General features: G+C 42.5%; 1 long non-coding RNA gene across 1 annotated transcript in view; it reads left to right on the forward strand.

The window, feature by feature from the left end:
- The window catches only part of LOC144588256 (uncharacterized), a 38,259-nt gene extending 19,243 nt beyond the window's left edge, over positions 1-19,016 (forward strand). Inside the window, exon 2 of the long non-coding RNA XR_013543709.1 lies at positions 13,728-19,016. This is a non-coding gene — a long non-coding RNA (uncharacterized LOC144588256). The remainder of the gene's footprint in view (positions 1-13,727) is intronic.
- Positions 19,017-19,732: the final 716 nt, after the last annotated feature.

Here is a 19,732-nt window from a genome sequence, read left to right on the forward strand (position 1 = left end):
AACTGGGGAGACTTAGATTAAGGTGCTCTGAGGCAGCCTAGTTTTGGCGGGAAAAAGCTGAGGCAAAACTGCGTAGTAACAGTGAGCTAGCTTGCCAGCTGAGAGGCCCAGCAGAGGGGGGTAGGCTCTGACTCGATACTGTTGCAAGTTAGTGCTGAAGAACAGCAGCAATCTCTAGGGAGAGCTGGTTCTGAGGCAAGAAGAAAAAAAAGTGGTCGTTTTATTTTGAGGCTTGACTTTTTAAAGCAGCCTGTTCTGAGGGGGGGTTATGCCCTTGACTCGAAGCCAAGTAGCAAAAATGAGTGAAGTGAAAGACCCCCAGATTGACCAAGGTTCTGAGGATGAATTTGGCTCAGTGCAAGGTGACAGCACAGGAGAGCAGGACCCAGAACTCAGAAAAATACTCCTAGCCCAACAGCATGAACTGAGGGTGAGGGAAATGGAGGAAAGAATAGAGAGAGAAAGAAGGGAGGAAAGGGAAAGACAAATTGAAATGGAGCAAAGGGAAAGGGAGAAACAGCGGCAATTTGAAATAGAGAGATTGGAAAGAGAAGAAAGATTAGAGAGAGAGAAAATTGCTCTGGAAAAAGAAAGGATGGCGTATGAGTTAAGAAAACTGGAAATGATGAACCAGAACAATAATAACAATAGGGATTCTGAGGGAGGCCAACTGTCTAAAGCTGACCTGAAGAAATTCCCTGTGTACCACAAGGGAGATTGTCCTGAGGTGTTCTTTTCCTTAGTGGAAAGAGCGTTTGTGGACTTCTCAGTGAGGGAAACTGAGAAGATGACCATCATGCGATCTTTAATCAGTGGTAGCCTGGCTGAGGTTTATGCCGAGATGCCTGAGGAACTGATGAAAGATTTTGCAGAGTTTAAAAAACTGGTGTTTGCCAGACATGGGATAAATGCAGAACAGCTGAGACAAAGATTCAGGTCCCTCACAAAAAAACCAGAACAAACTTTTACCCAAGTGGGGGCCCAATTGGTGAGGCTGCTTGAGAAATGGCTATCGCAGGAGGGAACAGAGACCTATGAGCAGCTTAAAGACTTGATAGCACTGGAACAGTTCTATTCAGTCCTGCATGGGGAATTGAAATTCCAGGTGAGGGAAAGGAAACCGAAATCTGTGGCAGCAGCCGCAGAGATCGCAGATTTTATCTCCCAAATAAGAAAGCCCTTGGGTGAGGGGAACTCTGTAGGTAAACCCAAAGAAACCTACAGCAAGTACTCTCAGGGACCAGGGAAAAGCCAGCAAGGGGGAGGGGCCCATGGTGAAGGGAAGCCCTCAGACATGAAACTAAGACCTCAGATTTTGGAGGGAAAACCAAAACAAGATGAGAGAGAATCAAAATACACCAGAAAATGTTATTTCTGTCAGGGAAAGGGTCATCTAATCTCAGATTGTGAGAAATTAAAGCAGCTAAAAGGAATGGTGCCTCAGAATTCTAGTGGGACCAAGCCAAAAGCTGTGTTCTGTGTCCAGAAAGAGCAAGGCTCAGTGTCACAGAGGGAGCCGGTTGCCATGACTACTCAGTCTGGAACAGCTACCTCTGCTGATCAGGCTGAGGAAAATGGTCCTCTTGTGGAGGTAAAACGCTGCTTGCTGATAAAAACAGATTCTCAGTTGTTTGAGACAGCAGGGGTGGACGTAGGAATACTTGACCGTCAGTATAGGGGGCTGCGGGACACTTGTTCCCAGGTAACCCTGTGCCATCCAGATATCATCCCTAGGGAGTTTATAATCCCAAATGAGAGCATAAAGGTGGCAGGGATTGAGGGGCAGGTAATCTCTCTGCCAGTAGCAGAGGTACCTGTCAACTTTCAAGGCTGGAGGGGAGATTGGCGGCTAGCGATTTCATCGACTCTGCCAGCAGCCGTGCTCGTGGGAAATGACCTGGCTGAACATGTGAAACGGGTGCTAGTGATTACACGCTCACAAGCCACCACGGGGACAGTTCAGGGGGGTAATGATGAGCCAGAGACGGAAGCAGAGGGGAGTTCAGAAGCTGTGGTGGAAACCTTAACCACAGACAGCAGATTTGGACAGGAGCAAAAGGCAGACGCCACTCTCCAAAAGTGTTTTGAACAGGTGACTGACGCCCAGCTAACACCTGAAACCCCAGTGAGATTTCTGGAGAAAAATGGGATTTTATATAGAGAAACCCTGAGGAATATCTCAAAAGGGGGAGATGGGATCAGAAGTCAGCTGGTGGTACCTGAAAAGTATCGCCCCATGATCTTACAAAGGGGTCACTCTGACATGTTTGCTGCACACTTAGGGGTGAACAAAACACAGCAGAGAATCACACAGAATTTCTACTGGCCTGACATAGGGAAGCAGATCAGGGAGTTCTGTAAACAATGTGATGTGTGTCAAAGGCAGGGGAATAACCGCGACAGGACCAAAGCAAAGTTGTGCCCTTTGCCTGTGATTGACACTCCGTTCAAATGCATAGGGGTGGATATTGTGGGACCTTTGCCCAAGGCCACAAAGAGGGGGAACAGGTTCATTCTAACAATTGTGGACCATGCCACAAGGTATCCTGAAGCCATACCTTTGGCTAACATTGAAACTAACACAGTGGCCGATGCTTTGGTGGGGTATATGTCCAGGATGGGATTTGCCTCAGAGATAATCACAGATTTGGGCGCATCGTTCACATCAAAGCTCATGAAACGCTTATGGCAAATCTGTGGAATAAAGCACAAGGAAACCACTGCCTATCATCCTGAAAGTAATGGGTTAACTGAGAAGTTCAATGGGACTTTAATGCGCATGATTAGGGCTTACTTGGCAGAGAATCCAAACAATTGGGACCAGAAGCTGCAATCCCTTTTGTTTGCTTATCGATCAGTGCCACAAGCCAGTACCGGGTTCAGTCCATTTGAACTTTTATTTGGGAGAAGGGTGAAAGGGCCCCTTGATTTGATCAAACAAAATTGGGAGCAGATCACCCAGGATGACCCACAAGACGTTGTGACTTACATAGACACCTTGATGAATGACCTAAAGAGAAATCTAGAGCTGGCAGCAGAAAACCTGCAAGCTCAGAAGGTCAGACAGAAAACATGGTATGACCACAAAGCTAGAGAGAGGCACTTTGACCCAGGGGAGGAAGTGCTTTGGCTTAGGCCCTGCAGAGAGAATAAACTGCAGCTCAAATGGGCAGGACCATATAGGGTCATTTCCAAGATGTCAGACCTGAACTACCTAATAGAGCAGGAGGAGAACCAAGCAAGGAGGGTGGTTCATGTGAATGCCCTAAAACCCTACTACCGAGGGGAACAGAGGGTTTTATTCGCGATAAAAGCAGCTGAGAGTGAGGAAGCTGAATTACCCTTCTGGGAGGGTAGAGGGGAAGTAAAATACAACCCAGAGGAGGTAAAGATCAGTCCTGCACTCACCCAAGACCAGCAGCAAGAACTAAAAATGCTGCTTAGTAAATATCAACAGGTGTTTTCCAACAAGCCGGGGATAGTGAAGGGAGTGATGCATCGGATCCACACAGGGGATGCACCCCCGCAGGCAGTATCCCCATACCGAGTAACGGGACCCTATAGGGACAAGGTGCGGAAGGAGCTGGACGAGATGCTGAGGGAGAACATAATCGTCCCCTCTTCTAGTCCGTGGTCCTCTCCGATAGTCCTTGTGGACAAGCCTGATGGGAGCATTAGGTTTTGTGTTGATTACAGGAAATTAAACCGTGTAACCACTCCTGATGCCTACCCAATGCCCAGGCTAGACAACCTGATTGAAACCATAGGGGGTTGTCGGTTCATCTCATCATTGGACCTGGTAAAGGGATATTGGCAATTAAGAATTGATCCCAGGGATCAAGAAAAAACTGCCTTTTGCAGCCCTTTTGGTCTCTATGAGTTTCGAGTCCTGAGCTTTGGTCTCAGAAATGCACCAGCCACATTCCAAAGGCTGATGGACCAGACCTTGGCAGGGCTCAGTGACTTTACAGTGGCCTACATTGACGACATAGGGATCTTCAGTAATACCTGGGAAGATCACCTGATACACCTGGAGTTAGTGCTGCAGAGGTTAAGTGCAGCAGGGCTAACAGTAAAGGCCAGCAAGTGTCAGCTGGGTAGCCCAGAAATAAAATACTTGGGTCACATGGTAGGGGGAGGAATGATAAAACCCCTGGAGGCCAAAATAGAAGCTGTTCGTGATTGGCCTAGACCCAACACCAAGAAAAAGGTCAAATCATTTCTTGGGTTGGTGGGCTACTACAGAAAGTTCATCCCGAGGTTTAGCAAGATTGCGGCTCCGCTGACCGATCTGACGAGGAAGAAGGCTGATGACCGCATCCCGTGGACCAGCGACTGTGAGGCGGCGTTCCAGAGGTTGAAGGAGGCGTTAATCAACTATCCTGTCCTGCGTGCTCCAGACTTCGACCGGGAGTTCATCATCTACACCGATGCGTCTAACAGCGGGGTAGGAGCAGTTCTGTGCCAGGAGGATGAGAATGGTGACCAGCATCCAGTGTCCTACCTGAGTAGGAAACTTCAAAAAGGTGAGAGACATTTGGCAACCGTGGAGAAGGAGTGTTTGGCCATAGTCTACGCGATCCAGAAGGCCAAGCCTTACATCTGGGGAAGACATTTTATTCTGTGTACTGACCATTCACCATTGCAATGGTTAAAGACAATGAAAACCCACAATAGCAAACTTATGAGGTGGGCTTTAAACCTACAGGACTATGACTTTGAAGTGAAGGTGGTCAGAGGGTCAGTGAACTGTGTTGCTGACGCCTTATCAAGAAGACCTGAAGAATGAAGACGGCGAAAGAACATGGACTATGTGTATATAATGATGACAAAAAGTAAAATGTACCTGGTTTTGAATTTGGTTTGTATGAATAAAGGTAAATGGATGTATTGTATATGATAAATGTTTAAATGCCTATTTGCTATGGTTTAACTTAGAATGTAAGTATGAGTAAGTATAATATTGTATGTATAACTGTTGTTGTGTATTTTACCCAGGTTGTTTTTTGGGGAAAAGCACCTTAGCTTTCCCCCTACAAAACAACTTATAAAGAGGGGAGGTGTTACATACAGCACTGATGTTACCTGTCTGTCATGGGTTTGGAGGGAAAGTTCCATCCTATGGGGAGTGGAAGGCGGGACATCAGGAGGAGGGGCTGTACTGTATAAATATGTGAAGCGTGTGTGGAGAGTTGATGAGACACTGGAAGACGCTGGGTTGTGACGAAGCAGCAGCTGGGAAGAAGAAGCTGTTGTGGGAGTCTGTGTGTCAGACAGGGTACTTCTGTGTGTCAGAGTACCAACCTGATAGGTTCAGGTGTCTGTTGGTTAGCCAGAACTGATAGGTTCAGGGTCTGTGCTTCAAGTTAAGGGTTCTGGGTGAACCAAACTGTATGCTTGTATGAGTGAGAATAAGCCACGTTACTTTGTTTTATTCACCTAATCATTTTATTATCCCTGTGTGTTGTATGTAAATAAACCTTATTCTTTTATTGTTTAAAAATCCATCCCTGGTCTGTGTGACTTCTTAAAGGGAATGGTTGGTGGCAGCTTAGTGTAACTGTGTGACATATCCCAGTAGGTCTGGGTTTGTCACAGATAGATAGATAGATAGATAGATAGAGAGATAGATAGACAGAGAGATAGATAGACAGAGAGATAGAGAGAGAGAGAGATCAAAGAAAGAAAGAAAGAAAGAAAGAAAGAAAGAAAGAAAAAAAGAAAGAAAGAAAGAGAAAAATTCAACAGGGATGAGTGCAAAGTACTGCACCTTGGAAAAAGAAACCAATTGCACAGTTACAAGATGGGAGATACCTGATTCTGCAAAACTGTGAGTGAGAAGGATCCTAGAATTGTTGAAGAACACAAGCTAAATATTAGCCAACAATGTGATGTGGCTACAAAAAAGGCAAATGCTATTTTAGGCTCCATTAATAGAAGTATAGTTTCCAAATCCTGCGCCATGCTAGTCCCCCTCTATTAGGGACTGGTTAGGCCTCACCTTGAGTATTCTGTCAAGTTCTGGACACCACACTTCAAGAAGGATGCTAACAAACTGGAACAAGTTCAGAGGAGGGCGACAAGGATGATCAGGGGGCTAGAAACCAAGCCTTATGAGGAAAGGCTAAAAGAATTGGGCATGTTTACCCTTGAGGAAAGAAGGGTGAGGGATGATATGACAGCACTTTTCAAATATTTGAAAGGCTGTCATTCAGAGAAGGGGCAAAATCTGTTCTTGATCATCCCAGAGTGCAGGACACGCAACAATGGGCTCAAGTTAAAGGAAGCAAATTTCAGTTGAATCTCAGTAAAAACTTCCTAACTGTTAGAGCAGTACAACAGTGGAACCAGTTACCTCGGGAGTTGGTCAGTGCTCCAACACTGGAGGCATTCAAGAAAAACTCAGATAATTACGTGGCAGATATGCTTTGATTGCATTCCTGTGTTGTGCATGGGGTTTGACTCGATGGCCTTGTAGGCCCCTTCCAAGTTCACTTTTCAATGATTCTATGATTCTGTAGGAAGGCAAGCGGTATGGCTCAGGATGCTACGGCCATTGAATCGGAGTGGTCCTGCTACCACCACCAACAGACGGGTTTCCTAGACAAGGCCATGGTCTGAAGACCTGCATGTGTGCATGTACACACACACAAGCTGAGGTTAGAGAGACAGATTTGGCAGAGCCTGCCTATATACACTTCCAAAAGAGCTGAAAACATTTGGAGGAGCAAGAGAGCTGAGGCAATATCTGGGGAAAACCATTTTACTGCCCTATACCCCCAGAGCTCAGCATAGGCTACATAAGGGGACATTAACCCCACCTTTGGCCTATTAGTGGTGGCCACCATGCCCCTCCAAAAGTGTGCACGGAGCACCCAAGAAGCGAGCAGGCACCAGGCCCATACAATTCCCACACTACTACCTGAGGAGCTCTTGGGTTCCAACCCAGAGGGAATCTGCAGGAGCCCCACCATGTCCACAAAACGTGCCCCAGCGCTGGAGGGTCAAACAGGGCACAGCCACATCCACAGGCCCAGCGACAGCCACAGTCACAGTAAGGGATAATCAAGAATATTTTACAGATTGGCAAGAGCAATGATGGGGGGAGACGCAGCTGCATCACCACATCAGATTTACAAAGGGGATAAAAGAAGATTTACTCATATAGTTATCCTTTCTGGCAAACTTTAATGGAGTAGCTATCTGGCAGGCACCATGGGAGCTTGGAACCAATATTCAGCAGGAAGCTTAGGCTTCAGGCCCTATTTCAACTGAAAGTGGCTACCCGGATGTGCGGAAACAAGCATTTCACGAGACCTCACCTTCTTAGAAATGCTTCCAATAGCTATAGCCAAAATAAACGGGTGAAATTCTGGTGCAATAACCAGGCAGTCATGGCAGTTATCAACTGCCAGTCATCAAAATCCAAAAGAGTGATATGACTTGCCAGGAGGTTTTAAGTCTTTCCACTAACATCAGTTTCTCAGTCAGATATGTTCCCAGCCTGGATCAGAGCATCATGGATGCCCTCTCTCATTTCAAGGAGAACAGGTTCTGCCAGCTGATGCCTGGGGTGAACAACAGTCCGGACCCATTCTCGGCGGAGATGTGGAACCTTGAAATATAAAGGGAGTACTTAAATCTGTGGCATCAGCTGCACTGAGGGCAAACAGTTCTGCTATGGACTCCTTTGTGACTTTCCGGACCCAGGCAGGGCACCCACCCCAGTCTCCCAGCAACACAGGTGGCCATTTTAGAATATCTCCCTTTCCTCTGCAGCAAGGAAAATTTAATTAGAATCCTTTTTTAATTTATTTTTTAAATTTCCAAAACAAATACAAAAATACAAAATATTTACTAATACAATCTAAGCCACAGTACACCCCCATACCCACGGGACCCTATGGAACAATATTTTTAATGCGAACCTCCTTTCCAGAATTGTATTGATTGTTGTTTAGAGGCTTTTGCCTTTTCTTTCACTAATACAAATTCAACAAATCTACTCCCAATAAAATTAGAAGAAGATTTTTAGTATTGGCAGGGATTAATTAATGGATTTTGTAATCAAGGTAAAAAATCAAGAATAAATAAAATATATTGGTATAAAGCTAAAAAAAATGGAGGTTTAGGTATTTCTAATATAAACAATTATTATACAGCAAATCAGTTAATATTTTTGGAGATATTATATACAACAAAGGAAGGTTAATTTGGTGGGATATGGAATTCTAAGTAATAAATGGGAATATTGAAAAATATTTGTTTAATATAATGAAAAGAAATACAATAAATCAGGTGAACAACCCTTTTTTAAGAAACATGTTAAATATCTGGAACAGAAATAAAAAGTTTTGTCCCTTTACTTCACCACTAAAATTAGTGAATGAAATAGAAATTTTACCAGCAAACTTGAAGGGTTTAGATGATTTGTTTAAGGACAAAAAAGTTGCCAATTTGAAGGATTGGATGATTAAAATGAGATTGAAGGATCAGATTATAATTAAACTTCAAACTAAGAAACTATCATGGTATAATTATATCCAATTAGACAGACGGACTAATGAATGGTTGAAAACTAATGGCAAATATAGAGAATGTGCTAAGTACAAACAATTTCTATCATCACATAAAGACATGCAGAAGGATGCTTTGAGGAAGCGAGTAGTAAGTAGAATTTATAACCTAATTTTGGATCAGGAGGAAAATGCGATTGCAATAGAAGGACTAAAATCAATTTCGGAACATGATTTAAAGACAGAAATCAGAACAGAGGATTGGACAAAAATTTGGAAGATGAGAGTTTTAAGATTAATGTCGGTAAGAATAAAGGAGAATTTTTTAAAAAAGATGAGTTTAAGATGGTACATGACTCCCGTGAAACTGAACATAATAAATTCAGACTATTTAAGGCCTGTTGGAAACGTGATGAAGAAATTGGCACGTATTATCATATGTGGTGGGAGTTTAAATGGATTCAGAAATTTTGGAAACTGATTTTTAAGGAAATACATGGTATATTTGGAAAAGCTATCAAATACAATTCTAAAATTTCTTCGATGTCAATTTTTGATGAGATAGAACTTGATTATTGCTCAAAGGAATTGATTTCTAATTTTATGACAAGTGCTAGAATATCAATAGCTAGATACTGGAAAGACAAACATGATTAAATTATAAGAGTGCTATAACGAAGTATGGGACATTTCCTTAAATGACAAATTGACTACTGAACTTAAGATGAAAAGAGGGGATATAAGTTTAATTTTTTAATGATATTTGGGGTATATGTATTGAATATGTATTAGTGAAAGGAAACGCAAAAGCCTCTAAGCAACAATCAGTACAATTTTGGAAAAGAGGTTCATAATAAACAAATTGCTCCAAATTTGGTTATGGGTGTTTTAGATTGTTAGTAAGTATTTTGTATTGTTGCATTTGTTTTGGAAAAATAAAATATATTAGGGGGAAAAAAGAGGGTGCGAGATGGTATCCAGCTCACACAGTGGAAGGGAGGACATGGTTCTCCACAGGCAGGATGTGTTGGTGCAGGATGGGGACCCACGTTTGTTTCTCTGTTCTTCGAAAACAGATCAAAAGAGATGAGGTATATGGATTTTGCTCTAGTCAACAAGAGGGTGGTCCCTGCCCCATAAAGGCTCTGGAGAATTTTCTACACCAGTGCCCAACATGTGATGGGCCACTATTCATCCACAAGGCTGGCAGCCTCCTGACCCACTACCAATTTGCAAGAGTAATGCATGTAGCTTGGAAAATGGGGGATTTGCTCATAGGGATTTCTCATCACACTCTTTCTATGAAAGTGACCCTATAGTTAATCCATGACTGGTACCCCGCTATTCACATCATGTGGTCAGATTTACCGGAGAGGCAGGCCTGGTGAGATGTGCGTTACCCCAGACAAATGGACATTGCCTGGCAGAAGGTGACCATGGTGGCAGGACAATTTGTCACAGCCTGGGGGGGTACGTGGATTAGACACCTGAACATCTGACATAAAATGAATCCCTTATACTTGCAAGACAGAGTTTATTTCTTAGACCCGGGGCATGACAGGTGGCTTGATGATGTGGCAGAGGCTATAGGGAATTGTTACAGTGGCAGTCATCTGGTGGGAGCTAAGTGGGGGCTCAGCTCTTGTGGCATTTTTAGGCATTGGGATGGATCCATCTGGTGGTTTGGCAGCAGGTGGGGACCTGCTTGTTTGGGTGAGGAACTGCCACTCTAAGTGGTCTCTCTGGGAGACAGTGGTCTGCATCGGGAGGCACTTGGGTCTCTCAAAGAGGCGGCAGGATGACAGTTGCTGTGATCAATAAGGTTGTGGCCTTTTTTCCCAATTAAATTGTGTGTGTGTGTCAGTTATTCTAGGACCAGCTGGCTTAGCAGTAGGCCATCGAATACAGGTGATATGGCTCTAGGGATGGGCTGGTTTGCTCTAATGGGCAGTAAAAGGAATTAACCACAATGGATCAAACAGTGGGACAAATACACATCTCATCGTACCCAGAGAGTAAGAGAGAAGGAGAAGGAGAGAGAATAAGAGAGTTGAATTTCTTAGTGAGTTCTTGTTCAGACATTTCCCACTGGAATCTTTTTTTAAAAATGTTCTTTTATCCAAGGATGGCCTTCCTGAGGTGAAAGACAAAATGTTCAAGGAAACTGAAGGTGTCTATATCTCATTGTATAGTTTAATTGCACATCTATGCAAGGATGTTGGTATACCACATAACTTAATTTTTATTTGTAATCAACTACAGTTATACAATTTTTACTATCTGTAATCTTTTGTATCTTTCCTCCTCCTTATTAAGGACAGCTGGGGGATAGAGTGCATGATTTATGTCTACACTGTTCTTAGTTTTGTCTTGGACAGCTTTATTTAGAAAAATTTGGGGCAGCAGCAGTCTCTCTGACACTTTGTAATACCACTGCCAGACAAAGAAAGAAGGTTAAGCTGGTCAACTAAACCTATACTATGCTTCAGTATGACAACTTTATGTAAACAAATTATGAAAAATAATACATTTCATAATCAGTAGGGTGCTTCTTGAAGGCTGACTTCATCTCAGTCTTCAAGCATGAAACATGAAATGAATTGCTTAGTTCATGTCGCTGACTGGAGGGAACTCCTGCAGAGAGTTTCAATGAGACTTCTTCAGTATAAGTAGTTGGGGAATTGCACCCTTGGGCATGACACATTGTCTACCACATATCAGTATTCATTACACATGTATTATTTGGATCCAATTAGAGTTTAATTCTATCTTGACAATCTGATACTTCTTAAAGATAATGATACTTAAAACTGTGACATTCACTTCTGTTGCATTTTCACCATACCTCTATAACTACATGTGTATTCCAAAGTATAGTTCATGATGTTCCTGTAGACCTGTCAAGCTCTAAATAGTTGTAGCCTAATGTTATCTTTCTCCACATTCAGTCATAGTCTTTAATATGGAACCTAGATGTCTACCTGACCTTCTGTTAACAGTGACATCTTGCTGCATCAGATTAAGGTGTATCTATTCCAGCAAACTCTTTCCAACAGTGGGCAATCTGTTATGGCCAACTGGGAATTGACAGGCATAGAATGAAGATGATGGCAGTTCTACCATTATGTCACATGAATATCTAATATTAGAGATGGGCAAGTTGTTTGTATCATACAATGTTCACAGCATGTGCATTTGTTATGATTGGTTCATTTTAATCTTGCTTCTGTATTTTATAGAATGGTGATTGGCTATTAAAGCTTGGAAAGAGAAAGAGAACATATCAATGGATATGTACTGAAAAGTCAATGAGCCTGATGGAATTGCCGAAGTTAGAAGTTGATGTGAATAAGGGGTGACTGCCCACAATGAGTAGACTGCCTCCAGTCACTGCATATTGACAAGTGACTAGCAAAAGCAAAATTAATTATGGAAAATAATAAACAATGCTTAATAAATAGTGCTTATACAAAATTGTTCCACTTGTTTGATAGATATTACAGAATATGAATTGCCTGCCTGCATGTGTCTATGTACAGTGGTGCCTCGCTTCCGAGGTTGGTAAAATGACTACCCAGCTTGCTGGGGGGGGCAATGTGTAGCCTGCATAATTAACTTGTAGAGTGTGCTTGAGAGTGCTTGAAGTGCTATGGGGTGGTATATAAGCAACACGCTTTGCTTTGCTTTAACAGTGATAATCCGTTCCAGGAAAATCGCTGTTAAGTGAAAATGTCATAAAGTGAAAATAAAAAACCCATTGAAACGCACTGAAAACTGTTCAATGTATTCCAATGGGCTAAAAACTCACCGTCCAGCAAAGATCCTCCATACGGCAGCCAATTTCGCTGCTTGTATAGCGAGGAATCTGTCCCTAAACACAGCGGGGAGCCATTTTAATTACCCAGTGGCCATTTTGAAACTGCCGATCAGCTGTTAAAAAACCATCGTTTTGCAAAGAATCAGTTCCCGAAGTAGGGAACCGATCATCACAAAACAAAAAAACCCTATTTATACCATCGTTTTGCAATCGCAAAAGCGATCGCAAAAACGTCGTCATGAAGCTGATTCGTCGTAATGCGGGGTAATCGTAAAGTGGGGCACGACTGTATGTGTTTGTTGCAGCTAATTTTACTGCAAAAAGTATGTAGAACTCTATATGTTACCCATTTATATGGAGATTCCACTTCTATCTGACTTTCAAGATGAAAGTTAAACCAGTGACTTTCAGGGAACAGTAAGATCTACAACTAACAAATTTTATCCTTAAAAATTTATTATTCTATGTGACATGCACCTTGGAATAGCAATAGCAGAGCCACCTGAAATAGCAATAATACGTGGGGGGGAGCAAATTAGGGAGACAGTTTGGAGTCTTGTGATGTTTTTGTACAGTCAGGAGGTACCAGTTGCAAGACTTATTTAAGATACAGAGCTAATTACCTGTATTTGGTGCATCCAGAATGCTTTGGTGCAAACAAGGATCAGTAAGGTGGGAAATGTTGCATAGCAGACAGGAGGTATTAAATGCGTTTTCCCTCCTGGTGGAGCTTCTTGCATACAAAAAGGTTCTGCTAAACCTATTTCTGTCTTAAGAACAACACAGAGAGAGAGAAAGAGAGACACAGTATAGTTTGCTTTTCCAAGCTCTTATTTAGTGGCCTCACTTATGCAGTCACTCATGCTAACAAGGCCTTCTTGACAGGGATTTTGCTGCTTGCCTCAGCCTATAATCTCACTGGTATAACTCAGAATGCTTTGCTGAAATATAATCTATATTTTCTGTCTAGAAGGAGGTGAAAGCAATCAGGCAATAATACGGGTACAAATAATATTTGCAATGAAGTTAATCTCTCTGATCAATTCTGGAGTGAGCTCAAAGAAATCTGAGTTGTTTAAAAATATGGACTACATTTCTAGGCTTTTCAGCCATCTGAATAGTATTTGGCATAATGCATATTATTGTTGCAAAGGAATTAGATCTGGTTAATGTAATAGCTCTAAAATGACAATCTTCACTTAAAAAGAGAAAAGGGGGTTCATTTGAATTACATAGGCAGCAGAATCATCAGCAGAAAGATATGGATCTGTGGGAATGGGTTATGCTTTAAACTTTGGAAATGAAGAACCATTCAGACATAACTCCTTTTATCCAAGGCTTCCACTCCTTAACTAAGATTTCTTCTTTTGTCCCCTGTGTCTACACTTTGTCAGAATCCAGCTCCGACAACCTGTGGTGAAGGGAGAGATCCCTGAAAGGGCCCAGGGAGGGATCTCTGAAATAAAGGAGACTGCAGTCGGGTTATCTGGTTCAAAACATGCTCAGGGTCATCGGCTGAAGCACAGGAACACACAACAGAACTGAACAGAACTTAACTGAACAGAACTGCCTCAGCGATGCCCAGCACCTCCTTTTATTGAGTACAAAAGTTACATAACTCGGGGCTTGAACCAAGAGGGTGTCCGTATAATCTGCCCAGCAACAAACCATACAAGGACATCAATGTGGTACAATGCATGAGTACGTGGTAACAGGCATGTAAGATATGGCGCATATTCCCACATTCCCTCCGTTTTTAGTTTATAAGAAACAAGTAAAAGAACATCGAGCAACATATCAACAGCGTAAGGAGTCTGTAGTACAAAATCACGTATTTCACTTTGTTCCTTCTTTAGTAAAGTTAGAGCTGTAATCGTATCATTAAACATACTGATAGTCCAATTATTTAAGGCATGTAAATCATAATAATTCATTATAATACCCATAGGTGGAACAATTCCACAATAAGTACCTGCCCACCAGGACTTAGAAAGAGGTGAGGATACAGAAAAGGCTTTTTTGGCATTGCGAATATGAGTAGGTAAAGAATCAGAGACAATGAGAGAAGGAGACAAAAGCCCAAATGTACAAGTACCTGATCATCTTGGAGGACGGCGATTATAAGCTTTTCTGCCACATAAAAGCCATAGATGATTATCAAGGATGTTATATGTGTTATTAGTAGAGGAAACACTCAGCAGGGCAAAGTTGGCAATCATACTACATAGATAATTAGAGCCACCAAACATATCTGATGTAGGGCAATTACCTTGCAAACGGGGGCTGGTACCATTTAAGAGAGCAGCACATCTGTGCCCAGTAAAATTGTGTAAGTATTCATGCACAGTTTGATTCAGATAACAAAGTTGACACATAATCATTAACCAAAGGCAACTATTTAGGAAATGGATAGATAAATATGAAAATGGCAAGTGTATCCATAATTTATAAACATATTGTGTGGCCACTACGAGATTGAAGTCTTCATATCAAAAGAGGTCAAATGCTAAAATAACTGCAGCAAGTTCAGAACGTTGAGCTGATTTTTGTGGCTCAGTAAATCGAGACATCCAATGTCCTTCAGGATCTTGCCAAATGACTACTCCTCGTTGTGGAGAACCATAGGTGAACAACGTGCACTTTCCTGCTAATGGCTGGGGAGAAAAGCAAATGGTTAAAAAGTAAGAAACAGTAGAGAAAAATGTTAGCCTTTTGTCATTTGATGGGTTAGGGAGAACAGTCCCTAAGAAATCAGCAAAAGCAACCTGGAACGTGGAAGAAGTTTGCAAAAGTCTCTCTATGTCGCCCTGTGGAAAGGGGAAATACACAGAGTGAATATCAAGTCCAGAAAGCTGACAGCATCAATGATCATGTCCTGCATGTGGGTTTTGACCACCTCGGGTTTCTCCATCAGGGGCATCCTTTTCTGCAACCAAAACACCGTTTCCCTTTAGCTGGGTTACCGCTTACGTGGATCGCGGCGGCAAGAAGCTGAGCTTTATGACTATGAGTCCCAACATTTTGACACACTCTTAGCATGTCCTGGAGTATAGTGGCAGGATTGCTATAGATTGGAGTCAGTGCAGCCTTGCAGTCTTCATTGACATTCTCAAATGCTAACTGTTTGGTGAGCATGTTACAAGCATCAGGGTTTTCAACTTCACGAAGAAGTGCTGTCAAAAGGCGATTGACAAATTCTGTGTATGATTCTTTGGGGCCTTGGCGGATACTAGCGAACCCTGCTATTGAAGATTCACCTTGAACTGGAATATGCTTCCAGGCTTTAAGAACAATATGTGCTATCTGGGCAAGAGCTTGGTCAGTAAGAGCAACTTGTTGAGCTGGTGTAGTAAAGTTGCCTTCCCCTGTGAGCATATTATGGGTGATATTAATAACAGGGATGGCTCGAAGATTGACATTTGCCTGTTCTTTTGCCCTTTGTCTCCATTCCGCCATGCACAGCATTGCTTGTGCAAAAGAGAACAAATAAGGATTTTCCAATCAGTGGGGGCAAGGTGCTGAGTAGCCAGATTTTCTAGCATAATAATAGTATAGAGAGCTTGAATACCATTGTCCTTAACACTCCGTTGAAGTTCTTTGATCAATTTGTAGTCTACGGGCATATAAGTATCTGGTATAGGTGGTTGGCCTCAGCCTCCTCCGGGGGTGCCTCAAATAATGGGAAATGCTGAAACAAGAGAAGTGCCTTTTTCCACAGCAGCCATAGCGACCGCCGCGGCAAATGACACAGATCTAGTACCACCATCATGATCTTCAGTGGGAAAGAGATCAGGGGTGTTGCAGTCAGAATCATCATTATCAAAATTTTGGTCTGGTGGTGGCTTGCGTGGCGGGTCCTTTTGAGGCTCATAATGAGGCGGTGGTGCAGATGACAAGCATGGTGCTGGAGGAAGCAACTGAGGGAGTAGCATTGCATTAAAGTCCGCCTCTTGTTGCTGATTAAAAAAAATATTACTTGGCGTAAGGTCTTTTAAGCACGCACGAACCTTACACCAGGTGAACAACATTTTTGCAGTAACGCATGGATGGCCCTGAAAATTACAGCCAATTTTTGTCCAATCTTCTAATTTCAGGGTTCCCCCTTCAGGGACCCATGGGCATACGTCATCAATAGCTCGGACCAGGTCTTCCACTTCCCTTTTTGTTACTGTATGCCCATTTCTTGTAAGAAGGAAATGAAGGTCTTCTGCGTATTTTTGATGCAAACTTGATAATGATGAGCCCATTGTGTGTATCTTACTTGACTTGAACACTCACCCGGGATCTGAAAGATGTGTGACGCATCTGTAATCCTTGCCGGACATGGGTGAGGGAATGACCTTTCGCCGGTCTCTTTGACTGTGGGAGCCTCATGCTGAGAAGTAGGCCTCAGGCTGAGATATAGCCCTCACACACTGAAGTAGGCCTCATACTGTGAAGTAGGCCTCACACGGGGCACCACTTGTCGAAATCCAGCTCCAACAACCTGTGGTGAAGGGAGAGATCCCTGAAAGGGCCCAAGGAGGGATCTCTGAAATAAAGGAGACTGCAGTCGAGTTATCTGGTTCAAAGCATGCTCAGGGTCATCGGCTGAAGTAAGGAACACACAACAGAACTGAACAGAATTTAACTGAACAGAACTGCCTCAGCGACGCCAGGCACCTCCTTTTATTGAGTACAGAAGTTACATAACTCGGGGCTTAAACCAGTGTAATCTGCCCAGCAACAAACCATACAAGGACATCAATGTGGTACAATGCATGAGTACGCGGTAACAAGTACGTAAGCTATGGCACATATTCCCACAACACTTCTCTATGGGGCATAGTAGATGTAATATTCAATGCACTTTTGCAGCCAGCATCAGCAGGCGGGAGCATTAACTGTGAAGACTACAGCAGATTTGTGTTCTGTTGTGGCCCAGAGGAAAATCCCTTGTTTGGAGATGACATTTGCCCCAAGAGGGGAAACAAATTACAGGTATTTTTTTCAGAAAAGGAATTCTTTTCAATACTAGAGGCATAACAGAATGTTTTCATTGTTTCCTCAATACTTGTAGCAATCTTAATTGCCATTAGATCTTTTTTTCCAATCAGATAGTGCTATGATAATTAAAAACCTGCATTATAAGAATAAAGATGCATTTAGCATCATGTTTAGCCTGGCCCAGAGTTTGGAAAAATTATCTGGGGGAAGGGGGAGGGCAACTATAACTCCTACATCATTCTTATTACCATTAAGGAATTATGAGAGTCATTTAGACCCTACTGTAGTATTTGTAAGAAATATATGTTGATATGGAAATGTCCATTGTCCACATTAGCTCAACTGAAAGCTATCAGGCTTAGCATTCTAGAAGTGGCCATCAGTATGCACACTGATATACGAACTGATATATTTGCATATTTTAATGCAAGGACAGACAACAGCTTTTTATTTTTCAGCATTTCTGCTTTGGTCTTACCCTCTGCTTTTTTTTTTTTTCCTGAACTTCACATGTATCTACCCCAAACACCATTTAAAAGATTCCTCACAATTTTAAGTCATAACCTAAGAGAAAGCAATCTGCTTTCTCCACCTCACTTGGCACTTTGCTCTCCAATCTTACAAAGGCATCTTGGAAAGAATACAATTGTGGGAGTGGAGGATAAGGCGAGGATGTGTTATAGATTTTGTTGTAGCCTTTGTATTTTATATTAGCTTTTGTACTATAGTATTTTCAAATGCAACTCATTTTGTATTAGGTCTGCATTAGACATAAGATATTTGTGTTCATGTCCCTGGGGATACAAATACAAATATCGGCACCAGAGATGTTGCATAAATCTAGTCCCTCATCCCCAAACCAACTGATTCATTCATCGCAGCACAGCATGCACAACTCTCATCCTCATGTTGTGCCAATTGTGTAAGTAGCCCAGCAGCTCTTCTCTGCCTCCCCACACTGCCAATTGCTCAACAGCTGAGTGAGAAGACTCCCCCTCCCACCTCCTTGCCGGAGTGGTCGGCTGTGTGGGGAGGCAGAGAAGAGCTGGACGGGGTTGCTTCTGCAATTGGTGTGATGATGAGGATGGTAGTTGCGCATGCCAGGTGGCAATAAGTTAGTGGACTGGCCGGTTCAAGGGGAGACACTGAATTTCCATTGCACCTGTGGTGCTGATATTCATATTCATATCCCCAGGGATATGAATACAAATATCCTATGTCTACCATGTTAAATATTAAGGAATTTATAAGTTGAATGTTCTGACTTTTAAATGTACCATGAGTACAATTTTTTTGTTTATTTGTTTATTTGTTTGTTTGACTTTGATAACACCTATCTGGCTGCCAAGGCCACTCTAAGCAGTTTGCAATGTTATAACATAACATAATAAATAGCAATATAAAAACAGTGAACATAACAACTATAGAAATCAAAATTAAACACACAACCAACATAAAATTAACTAAATATAATTAACATAGAATAAATGCAAGGTAGCAGAAATGATAATATAAATGTTGAAACAACCTGTTTGTTAAGATGTTATAAGGTCCGGGAAAGCCTGTCTGAAAAGCCATGTTTTCAATGATTGTTTAAAAATTCCCAGTGAATGTGCCAGGTCAGTTTCAGGTGGGAGATTATTCCAAAGATGGGAAATGACTTCCAAGAAAGCCATCTTTGGAATAATAGTCTTCTCTTTCCAGGCCTCTCTAGGAGTCAATGTTCTCAACCGCCCAGCCTGGGAAGATCATGTAGGATAGGCAGATCTCATTGGAAGGAGGCTTTCTGTCAGGTATTGAGATTCCAAACCATTTGACGCTCTGTATATCAGTATCATCACCTTAAAGCTGGTATGGAAACGAACAGGTAACCAGTGAATGGCTGCCAGAGCAAGGGGAAATATGATGGTATTTCTTCATACCACTTAATAGTCTGGCCACCATATTCTGGATGAAGTTTCCATGGCAGTCTTATAAGCAGCCCCCACGTAGAGAGCATTACAGTAGTCTAATCTTGAGACCGCCAATGCATGGACCAACAGGAGGAACCTGGTGTCAAGGTAGGAATGCAACTGGGCAGTCCACCTTAGGTGGAAATAGGCACAGCAGACCACAGATGCTGTCCGGGACTGCATTGATAGTGCTGGGTCCAGAAGTATGCCCAAGTTGCAAACTTCATCCTTAGTGGAGAGAGTAGCCCCCCAAAGTAGAGGAAGGTTCCCAATCCGCAGGCACTAGGGGCACCCACCAGCAAGTCCTCTGTCTTGTCTGAGTTCAGCCTTAATCTATTATCTATTATCCACCCCAGCACAACATCCAGGCAGCACTCAAGGGATGGGACAGCGTCCTCTTCTGAAGGATGAAAGGAGAGATGGAGCTGAGTGTCATCCCCATATTGGTGACACAAAGTTCC

The sequence above is a fragment of the Pogona vitticeps genome, chromosome 3 (genome assembly GCF_051106095.1).
Source record: "Pogona vitticeps strain Pit_001003342236 chromosome 3, PviZW2.1, whole genome shotgun sequence".
NCBI lineage: Eukaryota > Metazoa > Chordata > Lepidosauria > Squamata > Agamidae > Pogona > Pogona vitticeps.